The sequence below is a fragment of the Hesperophylax consimilis genome, chromosome 6 (genome assembly GCF_061612785.1).
Source record: "Hesperophylax consimilis isolate HC1 chromosome 6, BYU_Hcon_1.0, whole genome shotgun sequence".
Taxonomy (NCBI): Eukaryota; Metazoa; Arthropoda; class Insecta; order Trichoptera; family Limnephilidae; genus Hesperophylax; species Hesperophylax consimilis.
In genome coordinates, this window is record NC_142841.1 from 38,942,987 (window position 1) to 38,965,611 (window position 22,625).

At 33.4% G+C, this 22,625-nt stretch overlaps 1 protein-coding gene across 1 annotated transcript in view; it reads right to left on the bottom strand.

The window, feature by feature from the left end:
* LOC149423329 (uncharacterized) overlaps window positions 1–12,162 on the bottom strand; it is a 174,317-nt gene extending 162,155 nt beyond the window's left edge. Inside the window, exon 1 of the mRNA XM_089632669.1 lies at window positions 11,806–12,162. The gene's annotated coding sequence lies outside the window, so the exon portion shown is untranslated. The remainder of the gene's footprint in view (window positions 1–11,805) is intronic.
* Between the last annotated feature and the right edge of the window lie 10,463 nt (window positions 12,163–22,625).

Sequence of the window (22,625 nt, forward strand, 5' to 3'; positions counted from 1 at the left end):
AGTAGATAATCCATTTTTACTGACGGAGAATTTTGTAAAGGCAAATTGTTGTTATTTTGAGTGTTTTTTTATAATTTATTTATGACAAAAGAATAAATATTCATGGTTTAAAAGATTCCAACGCCGGGATCTAAATTATAAGCTTCAAAGTCCAACTAAACTAACCTTCAGAAAGCAAAATTGAACTGCAACTAAGATAAAAAGCTGAAAAGATAGGTTTAAATAGAGGACAATGATACGTGGTGGTGCACATCAACACGTTGCAGACAGAAAATACGCTGCATAATATTAAAATGAAGATGCTAACTACACCCAACGGCTGTCATTCAATGTCTAATATGCTGAAAAATTTTGAAAGAGCTTTCAAGGCACTAATGCAACCACGATCACAAGGGGAGATAGTTCACGGGAGATAGTTCTCTTCGAGCTGATGATGGCACATTCCTTTACTCATAGAACCAAAACAACTAGAGTGCTCTTCGTGCTCGAGGTTTCAATTTCTGTAACTTAAGGAATAACAACAACTAGAGACAGTTCCCACAGAAGAGGTTCTTGTTTTCGTGATAGGTTTTTTGGAAATCCATGGAACTACATTTACGAGAGAAATACTGTAATGATGCATAACGACTCGGACGCGAGGTTTGTTGGTACGTGGTGGATATTTCAGCAACTCGGGGAACCACGACAGATACCTAGTTGATGTGTTCTCTTCGAGCTCGAAGTTTATGGGTTCAGGAATGGGCTTTTCAATCATTCGAGGAAACAAAACCAAGTGAAACGGTTTTCTTCAAACATTAAACAGAGCTAGAATTAAATTAATTTTCAAAGTTTGTATTTTTCAAGATCTGAAGGGGTACACGTGACGATCAATCTGTGTCTTCTATTACTATATACTATTCTTCTGCATTAAATTTCTATTTAACTGATAGCAAATTTTACTTCTTGACTACAGTTCAATTAAACTATTATGTATATGAAATGTTTGTAAAAGCCCGTATAAGCGTAGAATATAAAAATAAATAAATAATTACAAATGTGCTTGGAATGAACTAGTGCATACCAAAGAGAGTTTTCTGGCTTTAAAAATTCCTTCTGCAAGTATCGGCATGAAGCTGGACAATCGAGGCAAAATCTCGGCAATAATCGAGGCAACACCGTTTTATCGTGACAACTCCGACACGGAAACACAATGTATACTTCGCCGTATACAGAATTTGTGTTATAATTATCAGGATGTTGTTGACATATTTGAAATATCAATCACTTAACATAAACAGGTCTTAGTAGTATTTATATCGGCAAGCAGATCAACAAATTTAATTAAACAAACTTAATTTATTTATTGTACTACGTATTTCCAATCTATCATTGTCCCACCTTGCATGGTGAAGTGTTTTGTTTTGTAATGTTGGGATTATTAAGACGTTATTTGTGTTGAAAAAATAATAATTTAAAATGGGCGTAAAATTAAAAATAAATTATATCAGAAGTAAACAGTTCTGTAGGAGTGATTGTTCATTTCGTCCAAAGTCAGCAAGAGTACAACAGTCGCATCGTACTTTCACCTTTCGAGTAACTTAAGTTACAGTCCAAATAAATACAATCATTTTTTTGGATGATGTTGCGCCTGGTGAAGGTATCAAACGTGAAATTTAACATTAAACATCACCAGTAACATTTTTTTTTTGTTATTTGTTTTTGGGGTATTATGCCGTGTAGCCTAAGGCTAAAGAAGGAGTTAGCGCAACACGGCATAATACCCCAAAAACAAATAACAAAAATACTTTTGGCCGTGAAAATCTTAAATCATAAATCACCAGTAACAAGTCAAGGAAAATTTCAGTATAAGGAAAAGTGTCTCCTTAATGTGATTATTGTAATTAGAGCAGCTCGTAAAATCAAACATATTTATTTATAATTTTATAGCATTGTTTGAATTTATGGATTTATTCGTATCAAATGCGTGAGGCGGTACAAAGTGCATACAATTTGCAATATATTAATCGGTTCGAAGAGTCGACTTTCCAATGCTGTGTGTTCGGTTCACTTGTTTCTGATCCAAATACCTAACTCACATTTGTTATGGCTGGTGTATTGTGCGTGAGGACCAATTGCGTATTAAAATCAAACATCAATACACAGACTGTTGACAATAAAACATAACAATATCAATAAAATTAGCGATGAGAAAAAACGTAAGTATCAAATGCATACATACCTACCTACTAGTTTACACAAATAGAAAGTTTATTGATATATATTTTTTTTATAATGTTCCATCACAAAGACAGTGATATTTTTTAATTAGTTACTAGCTTTACCCCACCACGCGTTGCTATGGCTCAGTCAGTCTGAGCAGATAGAAAAAAATATCTCGTGGTGTTTTTACGTCCAACAGATGGCGTTATTTTTTCAACAAAACATGTTTTAACCTGTCACAGGTGACATCTATATAATATATGTATTAAATGCAATGTTCTGTCAAAATTTCAAAACAATCGATGAAGAACTTTCGGAGATTTAAGATTTTGATCAAACGAACATTTACATATTTATTTATGTACATAGAAGATAGATTTAATACCTTTACGTATTTTAAACATTATTTTATAATGTGGGACTCACTGGAAGACAAACATTCCCGGGTTACAAATAACCTGACAATATTAGAATATCTCCTACTACCACCACAGTTAATGAAAAATGTTGCTTGTGTTGTAATGGAGGACTTAGCTAGCCGAGGAACTGACCACACTACGCCTAGATGGGACCCAAACGCGGTGCCAACTCAGCCACTGACCGGTCGAATATAATATGAAATAATATATTGAAATAAAATAAAACTGAGATGAAATGAAATAAAATACAATAACAAAGGTGGTAATAAAAACGGCACCTTATTTTTTTTTTCACTTTACGTTATATTTTTTTGTAATATTGCCTTTTTTGTTATTCAATCGATCTTTTAATTTTGCTTCTGAAATGTTTTGTTGTTTCCCTAACTTTTTATATCGAGTGAAATATTGTTAAATTCTCTTAATACCTGATATTTGTGGTGTCTTTGTCCAAAGCTTGTATTTACCGTCGGAGTATTTATGTTTTTTTTTTGTACGGTTGTCTAACTGATCTATTAAGGCGAAGCACTACGTAGTAATGTAAAATCATGTGTTTTTGGTTCCAAATTTGGCCGCCTAGAAATGTTTCAGATGCTTTAATTAAATACTGCGAATAGAATACATTTTGACCTTTGAAATAATCGAGCATTTTTTAGATAAGTCTTTTTATAAGCCCAGTAAAAAATGTATAAGGCATATGAAAACTGCTTTAAAGTTCAAAATCTCTTACTTACGAACCCATTTTCGGTATGATTTTATTGTATAATGTGGAAAATTAAGTTATTTATAAAATGATCGGAAAAAAATTAAATATTTATGCCTGAACAACCACACAATAAAATAAAATACACTTTTTGGCCATGTTTTTTTCTTGCATAAATCAAAACAGGCGGATGGTGTTAAGCGGGAATTTAAACCTTATCGCCATCTACGTAAGGGGTGTTATTGATAGCGGCTCGATTTAAAATATAACACGACGTAGTGCATCGCCTTAATAAAAGTTTTTGTATGTTGAAATTTGTTTACTTATTTACTTCTTCCGTATTTATGTTACTTCTAACATAAAGGTAAAAATTCAACCATATTTTGCAGTGATTTGTCACAGGTAGACGCTAGTTAATCGATAACCAAATTGCATCGTAATAATTATTATGCAAACATTTTTACAAGTTGATATCCGGAAGCATGTTCATAAACCGTATACTTAGAATGAAATACATCAACTTGTTTGTCCCAAATAAATATTATATCCGTGCAAAACATCGCGACGTGATACTTCGTGCAACTTAAAAACGAACGTGTTCGTATAAAAAAAATACACATATGAAAACAGTGATTCAACTATGTACATAATTATACTGCTGGCATTTTATTTGTAGGGTACCGACGCGACAAAACAATATTTATTTTTATTTTACAGGTTTGGCATCATTGCGAAGCGGGTTAAGATAGGGGCAGTGGGAAGGGATTTTTGAATGCGGGTCTTGAAGAGACCCGGATTATAAGGAGGAAAAATATTTACCGGTAGCTCGTTTCACTTACGCAAAAACGAATCGAAGAAACGACCCATTCTCATGAAGTTAATATCAACTACTGTGAACTGGTGTTCCGCTCGTATCCGTTGTGCTTTGCGCACGTGCACCGGTGCATAGGAGACCAATGCTGTTAGACCTTCAAAGTAGGCTCCATTGAAATACCCGTAGAACAGACTCAATAGATGATAAGCAAGCTTTCTTATTTTATCTTTCTTCTATATAAGAAATACATATACTCGTATGTTACATGAGTGCGGGCGTTTCCACGAATTGTTCTTATGTTCAAAAGCTCGGCTGTGGAAAGATTCCATCATACAACAAGGGTTTCTTCTAGACCGAAGATAACTGATTTCTTTCATCAAAAATACACTCCACACAGCTTACCCAAAGATAACAAAGGGCTGCGTGGGGTTTATAAAAAAAGGCAGAATTTTTTATCTTAACTCTTGGGGTGACGACGCAATATTTTCATCGAGCGCCATCTGATTTTATTTTCGTCATAACTTACTTATTTTCGCAATTTGTAAATTATTCTTACATGTATGAATTTCTGGGTATGTACCTACAGGACATTTAAGGCGCTGGGTTCACGCACAATTATTTATAATTCGGTTAAAAACGGGATTGCAGGCCTTTAACGAATGAACTGACAGGTTTCGTAATAAACTTTCAGTATTTTTATGAATTTACTGCGATTTTATTAGGAAACTGTCTTCAATCCCATTTTTAACAGGATTTGAATACCAGCAATACTCATATTTTCTCAGACGCGTTCGCGAAATGGAGAAATGTGAGGTTCTTTGAAAATAGAAAAATGAAAAATTATTTCTGAAATAGTACTGTGTACATTTCACAGTGACGTATTTAAAGCGTCCTTGAAGTCAATTTAATCACTAAATGGAATTATAAAATTGGCCAATTATTATCTTACAAAGTATCTGCAATCGATAACAAATGATTGCAAAAGCATTTCAATGATTGGCTGGTAACTAATATGTCGGATCTATATATTATAATGAAAATCAATAATGATTGAGATTTTAATTGGAGCGAAATACAGCTGATTGTTGAGTCGATTTGTGGTGACTTCAGAACGAATAAACGAGGAAGTTGATCGACCATAGGTGTTAAAGACACTTAACAGAGTAATATATATATGTAATTTGTGGTAAGCCGCTTCAGTCTAGTTAGAAGCTATGGAAAGTTGTTTGATAGAGGAATTAATCGAGTACTTACTTGCAAAGAGTAATTAGATGGATGGAGTAGGAATTAAATGGTGATGCAGAGATAATTGTACTGAAGATTATGATTATTATTTATAATCGAACGGCAATGATTATTGAAAGATTATCAAACCTACCTACCGAATAAATAACATGATGGAACACACTGAAAAGATTTTTTTTAACGTTTTGCTATACAAAAGATGTACCACCTCGATAAAGCTAGGCTTGTGTGTATGAGGGATGTATTATTATATTTGTTATTTATATATTAAAATATTCAGTTAATATTTTCAGTGTGTTTTTGCAGATAATATTTAAAATCTTTATTATAAGCAATAATTAGTCGCCTGAAATATTCATACAAATTGAAAATATTTCCGGAGTAAAAATAAATGCCGCCGACGGAAACATATTTCAGGCGATTAATTATTGCTTTTAATAATTGGTTATCCTTTGTGCTATGCATAAAAACCTTGTCTTATAAACATTAGTTTATCATTAAAACAAGAATTAAAAACTTTATTGTCATTTCTATTTTTGATACTTTAAGGTAATGTATTAAAAAACAAGATATTTATATTTGAATTGCATATTGTTTTTTTTTTACATTTTGTCAGAGTTTACTATTATTTTTAAATGGTGCGGTTTTATTTAGAATATTATCTTTGTAAATTTATAATGTTGCAATTTTTTAAACAAAATTTCTGATTTATATGTCCAATATGTGACCGGTCAGTGGTTGAGTGGGCATAGCGCTTGGGTCTCACCCGAGCGTCGCGTGTTCGATTCCTCGGCTGGCTAAGTCCTCCATCACAACACAAGCAACATTTTCGGCTTTCTGTGGTGGTAGTAGGAGATTTTCAAACATTGTTGGGTTATTCGTAACCTGGGAATGTTTGTCTTTCTTTTAAAAAAAATAAAAAAAATATAAAAAAAAATTTAATTTAATTGTTTTTTATATTATTTTTTGTGCTATGTACAGGGTTGTATTTGTTTTATTATAATCTCCACCTAGCCTACGAGTATTAAACCATAATTTATTGCAGAAAGCAAAGTAGGTCATTCTGAGTAAACCTTTATTTTACATCTAAATATGTATGTTTGTTTCCTCACTGTCTTTAGTGTGTTTGTGTGTGGAACTTCGGGTGAAGATGACCAACATTTTCAAAATATCGAAAATCTTTCTTGAGCAGATATATAATTTTAAATAAGCAAAATCAGTTTTCTTCTAAACCAAACTTCTTAACGTTCACGTATAAAATACGTTTTGTGGATTTAACAAAGTAGGTACCAACCTGTTTTATTTATTTAATTTTTTTAAATAGCAGGTAAAATAATGCAATGCAATCTTCAATAAACACTCCAGAGTGGTACATACTTTCAGAATCTCCCTGGTGAAAGACCACCATTCATAATTGAAACGTTACTTGAAATGGGTTTAGCCATGCTTGGTCACCAGCTCTGAATAGTCAGGTCCATCTCATCTTTCCTCCCCACTACCTTCAGCCACATAACGTATATACACTAATTGTGGATGCCATAGTTTCTCACAGGATCCAAATCGGTGGCAGGAGTTGAGCAGTTGGGAGAAGTTGACTTGCTGGTAGTCGTAAAATAAAATTTTAAAAAAATGTCCCAGGGTTTTTTAAGCCCGCCACTTATGAACCATTCAATCAACCAGTCAATGTTCTTACCAATCTGCCACGGGGCTCATCATATTATCGTAATGCAAGTTTTGTAGATGATAATAAATACCTTTGTACTTTTCCTTGTTTCTACTCCCACGCGGGATATTTGTTGTCTGGTGTGTTTTTATTTACATTTCCCATGCTTTATTTCTTCTCGAATACCTCCCGAGTATATCTCCCGTTTAACTTCCCGCCCACATTACCTTTCAAAGGGCAAAGGGATTTAACCAGGGACGTAGCAAACACGTAGTGGAAGTCTGGGTGCCCGGAAGACAGAAATAACTATCAATTAATTCGAAAATCACTGCTGTGTTCCAAAATACGTTGTAAAGTAAATTCTTTGTAGTCTATAGTCGTCTCAATGTTAAATAAAGTCACCCTCATTAATAAAAATGACAATAATGTAGCAGGGCCTCGATTCTCGACGAAGTCATTCCACTCGAACAACGAGTGGTTCGACCCACTTGTTGTTCGAGTGGAATGACTTTTGACGTTTGGCGTCATTATGTAACTTCGACGAGACTCAAGAATAAGAATGTCGACAAATGTACGTACTTTCCGACAGCGATTGCGAGCGGCCTGAATTGAAGAATCGATACCCAGGACTTTCGCCACGTGCAGCGATTTTTCGTCGATATTTTATTTTAGTCAATTAACCCAGTTATTTTTTGTTTATTTGAATAAAATCAAATTTAATAATGTAATTATTATTGTGACAATTTGCAAATATTGCAGTTTTATTATAGTGACATCTGTTTCGACGATCAAGGCCATTATCAAACTGTGGTAATACCACATTGAAACTATCTTATTTTTCTTTGCATGATGTTAGTCAGTTATTAATATTTTCAGTAAAAACTTATTTACTCAGAAAAACTGTGTGAGGCACTCACTAACTGTTAAAAATTTAGTCCCCACAGTATAATTAAACTATGATATTATAGGGTGAATATTATTTTTAAAATAGACCTCTGACCTAAATGTATCAACTATATAATAAGATGGAGTGTGCTGAAGTAGACATTTTCTTGGATAATTTAAACGGATTCATGAAAAGTGTTCTGCCGTTGCTAAAAATATATTGCGATAATTACACTATGTATTACCTGTGTCTATTTATGTCTCTATTTGTTGTATTTTGCATATCTTTGTACTAATTTGTCATTTCAGTGAATTTTGATTTGTTTTTGATTATGAATCTTTATTTAGATATACGCAACTGAATGTATCATATGTCTGATTAGATTTTTGAAAACTATATGTCCATATTGTGTATCAAGTGAACTATTGTAACCGGATTGTTCCCACTGAAGTGAGATCATCAGTAAAAACCCATTGCAAAAAATAAAAATAATGTATGATTGTCATAAATACGCGTGTATCATAACTTTGCAATAATCTTTTTTAAATTATCACAAAAATCTAAAGAATTGGTTTGTAACCTTGATAATGTCTCGGATAAACACATCCGATTTGTACTTATATGGGATAGTACAGTTGAGACCGTTACCTTTTTTATTTTCTGTGCCTCGTTCTGTTTCATGTTCCGTTTATATTTGTTAGTATTGTCTTCTCCTTCAATGATACATTTCATTAATGGGTAAGAAATTAGAAGTAAAAAAAAAAGTATTTGCAAAAAAAAAATGTACGTACATACAACATCCTTCCGGTCTTCAATATCCTTTCAGATTTCCACTGTGTTGGACTGCTGGAGATTTTAATAAGATATCATGGTCGTGTCAGCTTGTTTTCATACTTCAAACGAACTACGAAAGACACATTTTTCCACACAGCAAATTTGGCTGATTGTCTATCGTCTATGGCTATGTATATGATCTGTGCGGTGAGATTGGTGAACTCATAACATATTGATTCAGTTGGGTATATCTTCAGTGTCATTGTAATGACAATGCAGTACAGGAAGAGGAATTTGGAACTTGCTACGAGCACAGAGTTCACATCCGACACACCTACTGTTTGCTGAACACAAAAAATCTTTTTGAATTATGTGTCATGTCTAAACATGTTCATTTACCGAGGGATTCTCATGTTTGGTGTAATGTGATTAGGTATTTTTGTTCTGAGCAGTTTCGAATTACATTCGCGGCACAGTTGTTGAGGGATATCGTAAATATTGAATATTATATTGCATCATGTTTAACTGTCGGTTGTAAAACCTGTTAATCGACAAATTAAAGTTATTTATATTTGCTGCAATAACGTTGAATAAGTAACTAAATTTATAAGTTACTAGATACAGGAAAGTATAATATTTATACTCGTACACACGAGTATCTATGTAGGACGTAGGTTTAAGTGGTAAATTGTAAGATAAATATATCTCAATCACAATTTGTTGCGGGTTTGGACACTGCCGCCTCGGGAACCATTTATTGGATAACCAACACTTTTGCCATAGATCACCCCAAGTGGTTCGCTACGTTTAGTAACTTGGCAGGGGTGCCCAAGTTCATGGGTTGATGATTGTTTAGATCTTGGCGGCAGATGCTTCTGTCCACCAGACACTCAACTGTAGTTGAGTGAGATCTTTTTACCTCTCCCGCTTGAATCTCTCTACCCATCGTCTTTCACCTCAGTAACTTCTGGACACACTGGTACCTTTTTCTATCCCAGATCTTCCTTCCTTTTCTTAAAAAAACCATTCACACAGTATTCTCAAAGATGACATAGGCCATGAAGAAAATTATTTTCTTCAGGGCCTCCTGTGTGGAGCTAATGAAAAAAAACCCTTGATTATTAATAATTGTATATTTTTTAATAAATTTAATGCTTACAAAATGATAACGCAGGTCCTAGACTCGTGTCATTATTTTGAGCATTCAACAAAAATAACAACATTTGATTAGAAAAATAAACTACATTATGTCAAGCAGGTAAACACTACTGAGAAATATCATATTTGCCTAGACAGGGATCACTTATAGTTTTTAACCTGCGCTAACTACCTGGAATTCTAGATTCCCTCGTCTCATTACACATTCCTAGGTCGTGCGTAGCAACAGACCTGCCAACGGCTTCAATAATAATACATCATTTTACTAGTGGACCGCGTAATGCTTCGCTATTGCTAATGTCTTTCTTGGGCGTCTGCGACTTCTTCCACTATCAACTACTGTATACCATAATGTTACTGTTAAAAAACTACATTACATCGAATTTAATTCGGCTCCGTATCTAATTCCGGTGCAGAGATTTTGCGTTAAGTATTCCTCGAGCGTCCCCGACTTATTCTACCATTAAAACCACTCTCTAAATACTCCTGGCACTAATAAGAACCAACTTTAAATTTTCAGCCATATCAGTCGACTACTTCTCGAGATTTGCGAGCACAAACATACGCAGGCTGATTTTTTACATATTAAAATAAGAAGAAGAAGATTATAAACGCCTTTTCAAACAAAAATCAAGTACAAGTGTTAAATTTTCAAAAATAGAACTGATTTGTAAAGAAAATTTTAGAAAACAATTTTGTTATTCAAAGAACCAATAAATTGCCTACCTATAATACGTTATAGAAAACGATTTCGTATTTTTATCGCTTATTTGAAATTAAAATAAAATTTCTTACGATGGGTTGTTTCGGAGAAATTGATCAATTCATCAAATTTCAAAATGAATTTTCATATTCTGTTATTATTTAAGTTATGTCAAGGAACTAGCCTGTAATGATATAATAACAACTTGAATATGACTTCCACAGAACCCGAAAATGAACGTTGAAATTTGATGAATTGTTCAAATTCTCCGAAACAACCCGTCCTTAGAAATTTTATCTCAATTACAAATAAGCAATAAAAATACATAATCGTTTTGTATAATGTATTATAAGTAGGCATTTTATTACTTCTTTGAATTATAAAAATATTGTTTTCTATAATTTTCTTTACATATCTGTTGTATTTTTGAGTTTTCTACTGGAAAAATAAAGTTCACATTCACGAGTACGTGGATAGGTGAAAAATCACTAGATATTAAAAAATACAAATTTGAAAAATCAATTAAAACAAGCGATAAAGTAGGTACCTATAATGTAACATAATAGGTAGTAGGTACCTATTATATTACATTATAGGTAGGTACCTACATTATCGCTTGTTTGAATTATTCTTTACACATAATACCTATAGTTTAAATCTAGAAAATTACGCTTAATTTCTAAATAAATATGATTTGAAATTAGAATGTTTGATGATTGATCCTCATTTGAAGTTCAAATAAAATTTACATGTTTTCACTTTGGAAAAATCAAGTTACATTCTGGGATTTTTCACCAGTAATACAATATAAGATAATATTGTACGTTTTTAAATAAATTTAAAATTATAATTTCAAAAGAAAACATCTCGCATAAACAACATTATTATTATTCTTATTACATACACAAGCACAGCATGTACCTATCAAATGTCAATATCCTGTGCACGTGCCATATTTGTGAAAATAAATAGTCGATACCGTTTGTTGATAGTATTTTGAAAGTGTTAATAGTTCAGCATTAGTCAGTGCATTTATGAATCAGAGTACCTACAAACAAGTCATTACATTTGTTGACATGTTCCCGGTTCACTGCTCAAGAGGATTAATTATTATTATTATACCTACCTGATTTGCTCGCAAGTTTAGTTGTTACGGCTTCGAACACGCCAAAGTTGAAGATCAAAACAAGTTTCCGGTGTTAGTTTTTGCAGGGGTTAGTGATATGATAAAAAAATAAATAAACCTTAGGATCGTTCGCCTTTTGCAGAGTAGCTGGTTTTAGCCAGTGTCAGCCGAGAACCAGTAAACCTCCGGTAAACAAGAAATAAACCACACGACACAAGAAAAGACGGACACACACTACTCGCGTTAGCAACAGTAGAAATACCGAGTCTTTGACATATAGCGACCGGACAGGTAAAACACAAGAAATACTCGGTCAATTCATTTAAAAAAACTCTGTGAACTTTACTAGTGTTGTTCTTGGTTAACTATTCTTGTATTTCTTCAGTTTGGTTGTGTTTTTCTGTGACTGTGACTGAGAACAACCGACTAATGCACTTTTTACTTTGATCGCGACTTGTGAACCGCCCGCGCTCTACCGGCCGACACCTGTAACTGATCAAGTATGGCGACCCGCGATAGGCCCAACTTCGCGAGCTACCGACTGCATTCACCGAGCCAGGTAAAAACTACCACCGAACCAAAAGAGAAAACAAAAGACAGAATAAGTCAGTCGTAATTATATTGAATTGCTTGATACTTTTCTGATATTGCTGTTACTTGATTAATTATTAGTCGATATCCAGTTAGGTGCGACCGCCTGATCTCTGGTGGTTGGGTCTTTGCGAGCCAGCTAAATGCGTGCAAACGAAAGGATTAAAAACGTGCGCATAGAAAGACTCTTTCATTGTTAGAAAACAAATGATTTTACCATACAAATGATATGATATTTTGCCGCGTATCGTGAAACATGTCTGTCGGAGTTTTGGCGTGCAGATTCGACCCGGGTTGGTTGTTTCTCGCCGCGGGATAGCCGGTTTTACATGTTGTGCTGGAACTCGTATGTTCGGTATATTATTTAGTGTTTTTTTGTGCATTCGTACGCTACTTAGAACTGCATTTAATTATTTCCTAGCTACGAGAGATTGCATGTTCTGTAATTTCTATCAAATCACCGTGATATTATAATCGTTCGACTCAATGTCTGCTGTTTTTCCATCAAAGCGAGCTGAACATTCATGGGATTAGGTACCTACCACAACGGTTTGTGCACACAGGAAGCTGTCAAACGTAGGAACATTATTATTTATCCCGGCTTATACAACATTGACTAATAGTATTGGCTCTTGGCTATGCATCATGATATTATTATTACCAACTATAATTATATATATCACCTCAAACCGGTCTTCTTCTTCTTGCCTTCAAACGTTTTCTCATCCTCTTCGTTGATCTCATAATTATTCCGTGAGATAATATATTTGAAAACTATCTCTCCGTCGTTGCGAAATGTTTTTATAGTGAGTTGTGCCAACACATAGAATATGGAATTCGTTTTTAAATACATTGTTATATAATTTAAAGTCTTTTTTTTATAAAGTGGAGACAGTTTACAAATAGTTCCCGTGAGCACTAGACTAGTGGACTATTGACCTATTGTGATCTCCTACACTACCACATTCGTTTACCAGTAACCCGGTCCCTATTTTAACGTTCATCAGGTTTGTCATCTCTTCTCTCCTCTACTCTTCTCCTTGGTTTCATGAAGGCTTCACGACAGAAAAGTCTATTATAGGTCCTTCCTATAGGTCCTACGAGAGAAGAGGGCTTCATCTCTCGTCTCCACTCTTCCTCGGTTCCCTGAAGGCCCCACGAAGCGACAGAAGAGTCCACTCCCCTTGGTTCCCTGAAGGCCCCACAAGGGAAGAGTTTACGGAGGTGGCCTCAGCTCTTCCTTTTAAGTATTAGATACTCTTTCAAAATTTGTCAAAGAAAATACAAGATCTCAAAAATTAAAATTTGTATCCAGGATCTTGGAGAGCGATCCTTTTTCCTAGGAGGAGACATCGACGCTGGAAAACGAAACTTTAGGCAAAATACTGAAAAAATAACCGCTAACGTTGACACAAAAAAGCTACCAGAGAAAAAATTAATATTATTACTATGTATTGTTATAGCTGTTTTTGTTTTATTCGTGATCACTCGGTAAGAGAGACGGTTCAAATAGTATTGTTGTATTTTCCAGGAACGTAATCTGTAAGTACTATGACGGCCTTCGTGGTCGAGGGATAGGTTCTTGACTAGCAATCCGAAAGCCGAGGGTTTAAATCCCGGCGTGCGCAAGTAAATTTTATTTTATGAATTAGTATTGTAATAATTTATTATTTTAAAATAATATAGTATGCTTGCAGCATGTTCCAAAGTAGAAGGTGCTCCCAGTATCGCCTTGGTGTAAGACAACGATTCGGAATTGAAACGTTGCTTAAAATAGCTTTTACCCGTATTTGGTGACCAGATCTGAATAGACAGTACTCCCCTTCCTCTTAATATATGCCCCTGTGTATACATAATGTTCTTTCGCATATCTACCTTTAGATTAGATTTTCGGTAGGTGAAAGAAATAAATTTAATGTTTTTGGATGTTCCTACACTTCGATGTAATACTTAATTATTAAAAATACTAATTTATTTTGTGATTATGTCTGTAACTACAAAGTAACCACGGTAAATGAACTCTAGTACTAGGATTTGCTTTGATTTTAAGTGTTTTCAAAATTGGAACTGAGTGTGGTTACAATTCAGACGAGACAAAAAACAAAAATGAAATATGGACAAATAAAATTAAATATAACATGACATGCGATGCAATCACCAGTTAACCTACCTTTATAATAATAATAATATTTGGCTAATTTATATAGCGCCGTTTTCGTGAAAAATCACCTCAAGAGCGATTAAATCCGATTAAGAGCGATTAATCCTTTAAAATATGTACCTCTTATTATTATTTTAATAAGTATGCTAAACAAATGTATATGAAACTAAACTTTAAGCACCTGTTGACAAGCCAATTCAATTGGCTTAGCAGGACTTGTTTGTTGATATGTATTAACTATTTATTCAATAAAAAAAAAACATCAGTTAACTTTTTGTTTAAATCTTCTTTTGTTCTTTTATTTATCCTCTTTTTTTCTTTCTTTTCTCTCTTTTTTGTGCAAAATATGTTATGCTAATTCGACCAGATTTTGACCGTCCTAAAACGGGAATTCCTCATAAATGGATAGTCAAAACGTGTTCAAAAATTTTTACAAATGTACAATATGTATATCCTGTACTTAATTAATAAATAAAAAGTATTTACCTAATTTATTTTATGCTTATTAAGTGATAATTAACAATTCTATATTTGAAATGCGAATTGCTTTTGTTAAATTTTTTTACAGAATAGATGTCGTAATTAAACTAACGTTGCTCATTCAAAAGGTATATTTCTGATCGTCTCTTAAATTGACAATGTTTGTTTTTGAAAGGCAACTATCCCGTGGTGAATATATATTTTTTGAATATATAAAAAATATAGCCACTCGTATCAGGAATACCAACAAAAGAAAATTTATCAACAGAAACCATTCCAGCCATTCCAGCTGTCATCCCATAAAACGGAAGTGAATTTTCGATTTACGTAATTAAAAATTAAATGCTAAAATTAAAAATATTCCAAATGCAGTCACATTCCTTTTAAAGTAATTAAAGTAAATCAGAAGGTTTTATTTAAAAATATTTCACATAATCCTTGTCCAGCGATTCCGAATAATTACCTATTTTTTTAAATGCCTACTTACTTTCAGCACTCGGACAAATAAATACTACATTAAAATTAAAATATCCAATAATTTTTCACTTATAGTTTATTATTTCTCCTGGGTTAATTTTTTTGTTAATTTTTTAATTAAAAAAAAAACAATCATTTGATCAACTTAATTGTTTATTGTCATTAAGTTGATGAAATGATTGTTTTTTTTAATGCCTATAAAGACGGTAGTTGTAGGTAAATAATTACCTTTTTTTTAAAAAGAAAGACAAACATTCCCGAGTTACGAATAATCTTAAAATATTTGAAAATCTCCTACGACAGCAAGCGGAAAATGTTACTTGTATAGTGATTGAGGATTTAGTCAGCCAAGGAATTGAACACATCATACCTGGCAACTCAGTCAATGACCGGTCACTCCTAAATAATAATATCATAAATCAAAATAATTAATTAGATCTGTCAAAAAAAATCAAAAATCAGTCATTTTAAATACACGTAGGTTATATTGAGGGATCAGTAGGATTTATAGTTCCAATTAGGAGTTCTACCGAGCCGAACCTTCTGATATGAAAATATCTGGAGTCGGTGAATTATTTTCCCATTTGATCTCTGGTGAGTTGACGTGTTGTTCTTGTATTGTTTTGTATTTATTATGCTTATATAATGAACTTGTATAATGTGGGTTGACTAGATGATCATTCAAGTCGGAAAAATAACTTTTAATAAGTACGGCAGGATAGACTTTGTTAATTATGATGAAAAATAGTCTTTATATTATACTCGTTGTTATAATTTATTTAAATGATAAAATTTTGAAAAAAACCATACATACTTTTTATAGTACGCGGAAGCCATAAAGCTCGACCTGTTTGTATGAAAAAATAGTTTGTGTCCAATGAACCCCGGCGTCTGAGGTCAGGTCAGGTTAACTTCGCGTTCTGCAAGGGTGTTCTGGCGGATCAACCGTTACTGTCAGGTCTACAGCAAACTGCGTTTTCCCGTAGTTTCTTGATTAAAAAATATATTACACATATTAAATCCACACAGGAGGCCATACACAGATGAAATATTTTCCGTGTCATCTTTGTGGAGGGTCATTTTAAGTAAACAAAGGAAAAGGGTATGAGGGGTGTGTAGGAAGCTGGTGGTCAGTGTGTGCAAGGCATAAATAAACCAATCACGCGCAAGGCGTTGGGTTGAGAAAGTTCGGCTGGAGAGGTCATATGGTCTCCCTCAACCAGCCTTTACCCACAACTGCCTTCCTAATTGAGTAAATTTTCCGAAGGTTTTTTACAGTAATTTAGTTGAAACGAAGGTGCCATGGCAAAAGTTATTAAAAATGATGAAAAATTGGCCTAAAAACCTAACCAAACGTAACCTATTTAAAACCATTCAGACTTTTCAATATATTTAACCAGTTTGCAATCTTTCCTATATTTGAAATCTGCCACACTCATCAATTTTTTTTCCGTTAAAACAAATACCGTTTTAGAAACCAAATAAAAATATCATTATGGTGTATTTATTTAAAATTAATATTAATACTTGTAAACAATACAATTTCAATATCAAACTTGAAAACACCTAATTACCACATGTACACCCCGAACTCCGAACTAAAATGAAGTTGAAAAAATTTGAAAACTCGATATTGCGAAAACACATTCTTCTTGTTAAGTGAATTTGTAAAAAAAAAACTGTAACTATTAACAATAAGAATTTAAAAAATTTAAGCCGAATATTGTGTTAGCGACGCGAAATATGAATCGTTCACTTTGGCTATTTACAGGATTAAAGGCATACAGTATGTTATATATTTGAGGCACTTCTTTTATAAAAAATGGGCGCCCGGTCTCATACGACCTTAAAATGCTCGACGGGTTAACCTAGGTTTTTTTCATCACTTCATGAGTTTATATCAGCTTTTAACTCTTGACAGGCCAAGATGCCAAACAAAACGTCTGTAACCAAGTGGGCCTTTCAACGACCCCATGCATTTTTCTTATGGGCTATAAACTATAGAAATCTCAATTATTCAGTCAATTATTAATGGTAACTTTTGTATTTGCGCAGAAATACGTAAAATACTAAATTGATATGTCAAGTATTTAAGCTAATGTAAGGAGGATAGTAATTTTGGGTACTACCTACTCCCCCTTATTTGGCTGCGGGATAGTTAAAATTTCCAATTTTTGTTGAATTTCCACTGTCCTGATTTGCCCGATTATCGGAACGAATAATTAATTTTTCGTAGTTACGTTTTTGGTAATATATTTATAGCACGGACGTATATAAGGGGGGGGTCTTGGGGGTCCGGACCCCCCCCATTGCACCGCGCCGATTGTAGAATACGATAGTTTCTTAAGTCCGCCACAGTGCGGGGAGCGGGGGAATGGGCAGTGCCCCCGCCGCGGCGCGCCGCCGCCGCCCGCGTTTCGGCCGCGCGCACCATACCAAGCTAGAATCTAGTTTAGTCTATTTTGTCTCTTCGCGTTGCGCAGTTGTCAGTTGTTTTAATACAGAAAGAAGTGTCGCATTTAAAAAGTATGAAACGATCAAATCAGGTATCTCTTTTGAGTTTTTTTTCTAAGAAAGAGAGACCAAATCCCAATGAACTTTTATCAAAAGACAATGTGGAATCCTGTCATATTGAAGAAGTAGGAATAAATAGAGCGGGGCCATCCACAGATACTGATGACGATGAAGTGAAGAATAAGTCTCTTGTTTATTTTATTAGGAAGGAACCCAGTTACTAGAATTTTAAAAACTTTTATCCTGCTCTTATTTTTATTCCCAGAGAATTTCTGTAAACAAATGTTTTGCCGTGAGCATAAAATATTTGACAAATGGTAATTTCAGTGTATATGCGACGTGTACCTAAGTGTTATAAAATCATTTCGCCTTTTAACAGAAAGAAATACAATTATATTTAACTAACAACTAACTGGTGCCCGCGACATTGTTCGCGTAGACTTAATTTTTAGTTGAAAATTCTTATTCTTAACATAACTTTTTAGTTTATGAACCGATTGGAATGAAACATAGACTAAAATGTTAAACAAAACCGCATACAAATCGATTAAGCCGTTTCTGAGATTAGCGTGGTCAAACGCACAGACAAACAGACAAAAATTTTAATAACTATTTTATTGACCTCAGTAACATAATTATAGTGCGTATGAATTGTTTTTTTTTTGTAAATATTTATGTACTTACAGAAACGGAACGCTTACGATTTAATTATAGTATGGATTAGAGTATTAGAGTCACAAATTATTATTATTATTCTTACAATTAAATATGACCAAAAAGCTGTTTGAAGATGGGTATGTGCTGTTGTTTTGTTTTAGTCAAATATGTCTTTGTTACAGCCAGGATGGATTTGTGTTCGGCTACGTCCGCAGCCGCAGCCAGGACGGGTTATGATATTGCGCTCTACGTATGTCATCCTCCAAGCAATGACGAGGAAAAGCTGAGAGCATTAAAAGAGCTTATTTTGTTCAGCTCTTCATTTAGCTTGAGAGAAAACGCTTATTTTTTTTCATACATTAAGTATTATTTGCATTAAAAATATTTTGTTATTGTAGGTAGGATGATACTTTTTGATTTTAATTTTATAATTGTAGTTCATTAAAAAGAGTGCCTTACAATATGACCAAAGTTTAGAATAAATTATTTGGTTATGTGATTAAATAAAAGGTGTTTCAATTTTAAAACAAATTATTTGTTCTTAAGATGAAAGAGTATTTTTGTTTAGTGTACCTTAACAAATTAGGTATAAAAAAAAGTTATTTTGTTTTCCACCTTTTATTTTATGTTATTTCTTTTTTTATGTTATAAACGAAGCGATTTTATTTAAATAAGGAGCGATAATTATGTTATGTTTATTTTTAGTTCAAATATCAGAGACTGAATGATTTATATATATAATATTTAAAAATAAAGGCTGATTGATTAAGACTGACTATTTTTTTCACGAAAACATGACCTTATATATTTTTTTTTAATTTGCGGACCCCCCCCTTATCAAAGCTATATATACGTCCGTGATTTATAGATCGCGTCTTAATAGTAAATATTTATGGTGATTTATTTTTGGCTTATTATGCCGTGTTGCGCTACCTCCTTCTTTAACCAACGTTTCGGACAGCAGTGCCCATCATCAAGGCGGATGTATAAATATTTACCTTTTTAGAAAGCTTTGTTTTTACTTCTATACACGTTAACTTATTATTTACTTTGTATTGTTATTATGTATTGCTAAAATGGAGTCACCTTGCTAAAAGAGATAATGTCACTCTATATAATCTGAAAATAATATTATTGTATTTAAATAATAAACATATTATTAAAATAACATTTTATTGTATTTTCCATATACTGAGGCTAATAATAATACTAATATTGAACCTCCTAACCCCTCCCCCCCTTATATACGCCCTTGGTTCTCTGGCTATTCCCAGTGTGTTATGATAGGGGACACAATTCTACAGAGTGTAAGTGACCAAATTTCTATCATATCAACTTTCTTTTGGTAAAAAAATCATAGCTTTTTAAATTCAACAGAAGTTTACAATTTACCATTGCCGGATGCAATTAAGAAAAGTAACCATACACCGATAAGATCTACACAAAATGCAGACAATACTTGTTCTGTTTAGTATGGGAAATTGAAAGTTGAATAAAATGATAATGATTTATTGTGTCTGTAGAAAGGCAGCCAGACAATGAAGGATTGTTTGTTTCGGTTTTGGCAACTCGCATTAGCCAAACCAAAAATATTCAAAAAGATCTTAAACTTTGAATGAATGACCAGACGAGCCAAAGCTTCGGTTTAATTGGCACATGCGGCGATTGTAGTACCACGAAACATTGACGCAATATAACTTGGCATCGATTGAAAACTTACTGACGCCAAATTCAACCGTCTCGACTGTCCGATAATGATAGGGGAAACTAATACACCTTTGGTAAGTTTTTAGATTCTCACGGCCAAAAGCATTTTTGTTGTTTGTTTTTGGGGTGTTATACATCTTCGGATCTACCGGATCTGCCCTGATGATGGACACTGCAACGCTGTCCGAAACGTCAGCTAAAGAAGGAGTTAGCGCAACACGGCATAACACCCCAAAAACAAACAACAAAAATAATACACCTTTGTTATTTCTCGATGGACTGTGTTTAGTTTTATCAGTTTTATTATCTCTATTTTTGACGCCGGTTTTTAATTCAGGGATGGAAATAATTATTAAAAAAAAGTATTTTCCTGGTGGTTCCATGGCAACTCAGGGCAGTGACAATTGAACACACCAGTGAAAAGTGATATAGTCATTGAAAGTGATAAAAAGGCCTACATCTAACCTAACGTAACCTAGTTTAGTCATCACTTTTCATGAGTTAAGTAAAATACCCTATAATACCTCCAACTTCTGACACTTCCCATACATTCTGATGACAACATGCTTCACTAGCGGCATGAGTTGTTCACCTTGGTTTCCTTTCATACATTTGGATTTTATGAGAAATATATGCTTTATTTTACGTTAACAAATCAAAGAAAAAATAGGTAACCTACATTCGTCCTTACTGCGGTTTTTTCTCATACATAGATATTATTTCACCCGCTATTAAATATAACAATTAAATCATAAATTTTATTGATGGAAGCCGAAAAAATTGAAGGGTAATTATTATTTATTGTAATTAATTATTTATTACGAATTCAATTCAACTGTCACAAAAGGGTTAAACGAAACGTACATTATAATCTACGAATTCACAGGTGGCGTTAGCTTAGTTATTTTATTAAAATACACTTTTTGCAATTATTTATTTGCGAAAGTACTTCCGCTATATGAATAATAATAAATAGCTTTGTTCCTAAAAAAAATCAATTCTTTCAAGAGAGGCATACAAATACAATATTGGATAGAATCATAAAATATTGTATTGGTATGCCTTTATTGAAAGAATTGAGTTTTTATACGGACAAAACTATTTATTCATATTAATTTTGTCGTATGTACGGGCAAAACAAAAATTCTTCTTAATATTGTAAAGGTTGTATTCTACGTATTCACAGATGGTGTTAATTAATTAATTTTGTTTAAATACGCTTTTGCAAGGTATTGCTTTACAGTATTAAGACAAATTATTTGTTTGCGCCCTCATATACGCAATATGAAAATTAATAAATAGTTTTGTCCATATAAAAACTCAATTCTATCGAGAAAGGCATACAAATACAATATTGGATTGAATCATCGGTAAAATATTGTATTTGTGTGCCTTTCTCGAAAGAATTAAGTCTTTAAACGAACAAAACTATTGATTCATATTCATATTGCGTATATACGGGCGCAAACAAATGATTTGTCTTAATATTGTAAAGCAATACCTTGCAAAAGCGTATTTAAACAAAATTAATTAATTAACGCCATCTGTGAACACGTAGAATACAACGAGCGTTGCGTTTAACCTTAATGGTATTTTAATAAAAGAAAATTAACGCCATCTCTGAACACGTAGATTACACGTGTTTTTTGGAATCCTGAAAAACAATTGGAGTGTTTTGTTGTTTGTAATTACTACATCGGTAAACTGCACACTATGGCGCTGCCAAGGTCTGGTATCTGTGAGAGGATATTGTGTCAGCGCTTTATTAGCAGCAGACACATACTTGGACGGATGATGAACCTCGTGCTGGCACTGTTGGTGGACTCTTTCGCTGCAGCAGCTGGTCCTGTTTCTACACCACCTAGGATTCTTGCTCCATAGTGTCCATCTTCTATCTTCATGTCACCTGTTCCTGTACTTCATTTTACTTATGTAAGGTTAAACGCAACGCTCGTTATATTCTACGTGTTCACAGATGGCGTTAATTAATTAATTTTGTTTAAATACGCTTTTGCAAGGTATTGCTTTACAGTATTATGACAAATTATTTGTTTGCGCCCTCATATACGCAATATGAATATGAATAAATAGTTTTGTCCATATAAAAACTCAATTCTATCGAGAAAGGCATACAAATACAATATTGGATTGAATCATCGGTAAAATATTGTATTTGTGTGCTTTCTCGAAAGAATTAAGTCTTAAAAATTAAAACAACAATTTAAGAATTAAAACATGCTCACCATAAAAAATGGAAAGCTACTGGTGACCAAAATGAGTATGAAATGTTCAGTAATCTCAGAGCAGTTGTTAGAAGAAATGTTCATATAGCATTCCGAACGTATGTCGAC